The sequence below is a fragment of the Urocitellus parryii genome, chromosome 5, assembly GCF_045843805.1.
Source record: "Urocitellus parryii isolate mUroPar1 chromosome 5, mUroPar1.hap1, whole genome shotgun sequence".
Lineage (NCBI taxonomy): Eukaryota > Metazoa > Chordata > Mammalia > Rodentia > Sciuridae > Urocitellus > Urocitellus parryii.
The window spans coordinates 175,731,740-175,737,739 of record NC_135535.1 but is presented as its reverse complement, the minus strand read 5'-3'; positions in this window follow the sequence as shown (position 1 = coordinate 175,737,739).

The following is a 6,000-nucleotide window of genomic DNA, read 5'->3' as shown; positions in this document are numbered from 1 at the left end:
TTGGATAATTAACTGTGTTTAAGTTGTGTTCTTTTTCACAACAATATGGCTCACAGCGGTGTGGTTTGGGGACCCTGAGGGTTGATGAGACCCTTTATAAAGGGAGAGTTGTGTGATATAAGTCTAATGTTATTACGTTTTCATGCTCATTCTCACCATAGACTTTTCCAGAGAATACATGATGTGTGGTCAGATCATCGTGTTGATAGCTAATGGAATGTGTACTTGAGTACCCTTGTGTTTTAAAATTTTCTCAGTTTTAACTTCTAGTATAATAAATATTGATATTTATATAACCCACATAAACATAATCTCCTTGGAGTTCTCAATGCTTTTAAAAATTGTAAAGGGGTCCCAATAGCAAAAAGTTTGAGAACCAGTCCTGTGGTGAATAATATGACCCTCATGAAGCACCAGACATGACAGTGAGCTTGGGCACCATCCAGGCCAGCTCCAACATTTTACAGATGAGGAAAATGAAGTCCAGGGTCCATGTGGTTTGCCAAGAGGTCATGCCAGGGGCAATGACAGAGCCAGCTGGGCTCTGATGCCAGCTTCTGTTTCCAACCAACAGGATTTAGACAGGGAGAGTGCTTGTGCTTTCTTGGGGGAGGATGTTCCTAGATTACCAGAGGATGCTGTGCACCCTGTTCTGCTTTCTCTGGCACATTCTTACAGAGAAAGGTCGACCCCCTAGTGTTTTTGGAATCTTGCCCTTAATGTTCCTTGTGCCCACACAAGGTTCTCTTTTTTTCAGAAACAGTTCTTTTCTCAGAACATTTCAAATGGAACAAATGTACATCAATCAGCATGGAGTAGCAATCAGCAATCAGCTCCCTATTCACTGAAGCAGGTGACCCAGAGGTACCAGGAGCCCTGAGAAAGCAGCCAGGTGAGGGAGGCCGGGCCTCACATTTCCAGCTGTTTTTATAGCCTTTCAGAGTTCTTCTTCCTAAGGGCATATGTCCCCTAGAAATTGCTGGTATGATGTTTTTCATTCTCTCCAAAGTAAAGGGGACCAGCAAAGTTAAAGGAGGAATGGAAGAGCTTTAATCTTAATGAGAATGAGGTGTTTATTCCAATCATATCCAGACTTTCCTCTGAGATGCAAACACCTCTTTCTTGCAGGCCCTCATCCTAAAGATGCACTGCATTCTCTTATTTCCCACCCTCAAGGTAAATCAGCTTTCACCAGTTGGGCAACGGTACTATTGAGGGCTGATGGCGCCCCCTGGAGGCCAGGGTGGGGAACTGTATGACTCAACTGCAGCCACCACAGCTTCCCTCACATTCTAGGGGCTCCCCCTGCTCAGATCAGATTCTCTGCCCATTCTCTTTTCCGTATATATTACACACACACACACACACACACACACACACACACACACACACACACACTCCCCCCTCCTACATATGAACACAGCTAGCACAGCATCCAGAGGCATGCATACATATCCCTCTTAAATCACCTCAACTCTGGGTCAGTTATCTTGGGAGTGGTGGAAATAATTTTTGTTTCCCTCTTTTTACTCCATTTGTGTTTCTCAGATTTTACTCTAATCACATCTTGAAAGACTCACAGGAATGTTAGGAAAAAAAAAAACCCAACCCTGCAAGGGAAAATCCTACTGGCTTTGAGTGCAGTCAACAGATATAAGCCAGACCCCCAGAAAGACTGAACAACCATCTCCCTGTGCATAGGACTCGAGGGGATTTCCAAGGTCTTAACATGCTGAAACTGGGTCACTCCTGTTAAAACCTAGACAGTTAGTTCACCCTACTCCCAGGACTTGGTGGGTGTCAGGAGACTTCAGCCCTCCTTCAAGCATTCTCTTTAAAAATAGAGAAATGGAAGAACACTGAGCTAGGAGAGAAAGGAGAAAGTAAGTAGCTCTTGTGAGTGATGGCATTTGGAGGACACTCACGCTCACCCGGACATTTGGGAAGGTGTATACTACATACGGATTTAGATTTAATAGTGGAATAGTATCGATTCCATTTGCGAATCGTTCATACTAACAACATTTCTTCAATAACACAAAAGCAATCCAGATTTTTTGCCAAAGAAATATTTTGTGTAGCTTTTCTATAATTTCTTACTATTCTAGATAAATAGTATTTTCAGTTCATAAGCCTAAATGGTAATGACTGCTTTTTATTGAACACTTTACATGTCTTCTTCAGAAAAACACTGCCTTTTTATTATGCCCAGTTGACAGATGAGGACACTGAGTCTTAGGCCGATATCTTGCCCAAAGTAAATGTCAGAGAAACATTTGCACTGAGATCTCTGATCACATAGTCTGTGCTCTAAATCACCTTTTTATTTTTTTTGTATAAACAACACATTACTTAAACATCTCCCCTGATTCCTATCTCAGGATACTATTCATTCCTCTTTAGTTTCTTTCCTATGATTTAGAATTTTGTCCTCTGATGAAGTACAAATGTCCCCTGTACATTTCCCAGGAGGGATCTGACTTGATTTGTAGTCATACCTTCAGTGGGTTTTTATGGAAGGCTCTTGGGGAAAAGTGCAAGGCCTGACTGGCAATCGTGGGCCAGGAAAATGACTTCCTGAGGAAGGAACCTGTGGGGCTCATGGGGCCATGTTAACTGCTGCACTTGGAAAAATAATGAATTTTATTCTTTTTGAGTTTACTTTTTATTGCTCTATGTTTGTTACTTTCTGATCTCTGAATCGAATTTGACAATACATAATAGAATGAAGTTAAAAGTAAACATTTCTATCTTTCCACTCCAAGTCTCATGCCTTATTTTTCAGTAAACATTCATGAACTTCAATCATGACTTTTTCTACTTATAAAACTTACTCTTATGGACTTTTTGAAAAGTGTCTTTAAACTTTTAACAACAAAGCAGGCACATTAAGCTGCCATCACAGCTTAAGGCAAAGGCAACTGATTTCTCTTCTACTAATATAGATCACAGGCCTAAAGGAATCAGGGAAAGAGATAGAAATTTTTCAGGCTATTCACATCTTATTTCCATTAGCTTCTAGCAGTAAAATCAGTAAGTTACACCTTTCCCAGGACTCTAAATCAGCACCAAGTGCACCTGCATTTTTCACACTGAGAGTTCATTGAGCATCTTTCTAGTGGGCTATGGCCAGATTATGCACTGATCCCATGAGAAACTTGTTGATGCAGTAAAGGAAAAACTACAAACATGGAAGTAATATAATGTAATGTAATATAACATAACATAGCATAGAGTATATCACTATGCCATGCAAGAAATGAGTATCCCCAACCCGAGAACCATTCAGTCCAGGGGATGTGAACTGACATGTTCCCTCCTTTTCCTTTCCTGTTTAACCAAAAAAGTAGAAAAACTTGGGTTCCTCAATTTTCTGTGTTCTGGGATCTTTTGACCTGAGTGATTTCTTTGTGCCAAGGCACCCAAATTCTAGGATCATTTCTGTGAAAAGGGTAGAGATCCACTCTCTTTGAACATGTCTCCTTGAGTCATGTTCATCCTTCGAATGACTGTGTGTTGGTTCCTTAGTAAAGCAGAGGGAAAGTGGAAAAGAGACATTTGGGGCTGGGGGCTACAGCTCCGTGGTAGAGCACATGCTTGTTGCAAGGCTCAACCCCCTGAATCCCAAACACACACACCTGCCTACACCTGCCTACCCTCCATCCATTCTCTCTCTCTCTCTCTCTCTCTCTCTCTCTCTCTCTCTCCCACACACACCCCAGTAACCACAGATTACAGTTCAGTACATCTATTTGCAGAGCTTCCCGCTCATCTATAATATTTTGGTGGTCCCCTCAGCAGGAGGCATCAGGAGAGGGAGAGGGAGAGGGAGGAGGGTTACTGCTTGGCAGATGAGAAGCTCAGATTTATGGCTGATAGCATGTGGTAGAGCAAAACTTCTCACCCAGAGTGAAGAGGAGAAGAAAGGAAGAGGAGGAGCAGGTGGCACAGAAGGCGTCCCAGAGCACAGCTCAGGGGAGAAGGGGCTGAGCTGGGTGAGGCACGGTACTTGGCAGTACTGTGGTTGTGTTAGAGAGTGCTGGTGGCCAGGCCCTGGACAGGGTTGGTAGAGAAGGCTTTTCTCCAAACTTCCCTAAATTGAGCTCAGCTGCCTGTCCCTCCAGGTTTCTAGAGACCGCGGTAGGAGAGGAGTTTGGCTATAGCTGCTCCTCTCGGGTTCGATGTCATCTTCCCACCCTCTTGGTCTGAATCTTCCCCACCATGTCTGGAGCTTCACCCTGGACCTAATAACTTAGGTTACATCGAAGGGTAAGCACAATGCACTGGGTGCGGGTGGGATGAGCAGAGACCCACTTTCCTTTCTCAGCACTTTTCACCTTGAGCCCCACAGACTCTGCCCTGGGGCTCTGTTGTTGTTTTTCTGCCTGGACTGCTGCACTGGGTTTCTCTGTCCTAGCTCCTACCCTCTCACACCCACTCTCCAGCAAGCTCCCAGAGTGATAATATTAAAATATAAAGGATGTCAAGCCACTGTTGAAAATCTTCCTATTGTGCCCAGAATGCAAATAAAGCTTTAAAATTTGGCCTGATGGTGTTCACCTGGCCCTGTCTTGCCTTCTCCAGAATCCTCTCCCATGATAGCCTCCTTGTCTCTGGCTGCACTGGCTTTCTGCAGATTTGGGGCTGCCCCAAGACCTCGCTGCAATGACTTTTCCTCAGGAATATTCTCCTCCTGCTTTTTGCCTGGTGAACAGTAGCTTATCCTTCAGGTCTCAGCTTCAATGTCGTTTTCTTGTCCCCACAAGCCTTTCTCATGGCACTTATTTCCTTCAGAACCTTCACCGGTCTTTTTATCATGTATTTATTGTGTTTGTTTCAGGTCTGCATCTTCCTGTCTCCTGCCTCTTCTTCACCGTAAGCTTTGCTAGCATCAGGATGGAGTTTGTTTGGTTCATTGCCACACCCCAGAGACTAGTGCAGAGCCTGGTATTTGGTGGATGCCCCCAAAGGGCGTTTTGACCACAGGACACACATGGCAGGTCTTCTGGGGCACACGCTGGCTTAGCAAATGGCAGGTAGTTCTCCAGCTAATCATCCTCCAAGCAGGGGGATTCCTGGGGGGAGGGCAGAAGACCAGAAGAAAAGAAGAATTGGACCTGCAAGAGGAGGAGAGAAGGGAAAAAGAGAAAGAAGGAGAGCATATGGAGAGAATTCAGGAAATGACAGAAAGGCACGGGATACATAAATGAGGAGAAAAGAGAGGTAAGAATAAAAAAACAGATGGGAAAAGGAAAGGAGGAGGTTAGAAGTGGCTGAGACTAAAGAAGAGACAAAAGAGGGGAGTAGGAAATTAAAGGTGCAAGGTAGAGAAGAAAAGGAGAAGGAAAGAATTCGAAGGAGAGAAAATATAAGGAGAGAGAAATGTAGGAGATGATAATGAAACTGGAAAAACAAAGCAGAAACGAAGAGAGAGCAAGGAAGATAGAAATAATGGATTCTGCTTTCCCTAAGAGCCAAATGGATTCCACTGCTTTATCCCGACTTTCTGTCTTTGCTCCTTTTTCCAGGGGAGTTCGTGCTGCTCTGTGGTTGTGAGTCAGCCATCTGGGGTTGGGGACATAGAATTGGGGACAGGCAGGGAGCCATGAGCTCCAGGGCAGTACACCCTGCATGGCTGAGCCCCTCAGGCCTGAGCTCTTCAGCAAACATGCAGCAACATTGCTCCTGCTAGGACCTAGGTACTGAGGGCTTGGCTGAGCTGATTTCTGGAGAAGGGGAAAGGAAGAGTGAAAAAGGGAGAGAGGAGAGAGAGCTGGCAGGGAGCTCTGCGACACCATCATGTTGTTGCTGAGGAAACCCACCGCCTGCAGAGCTGAAGGGACCGCGGAAATCTACGGCCACCACTTCTTGTGATTTTGCAGGAAAGGTTTCATTCAAGTCCCATATCAAAGTAGGCAGGAGTTTATTTGGGAAAATGAGAATAAGAGAGAGAAGCATACAGTGTAGGCACTGAGTGGCCTGGACCATCTCTAAAGAGAA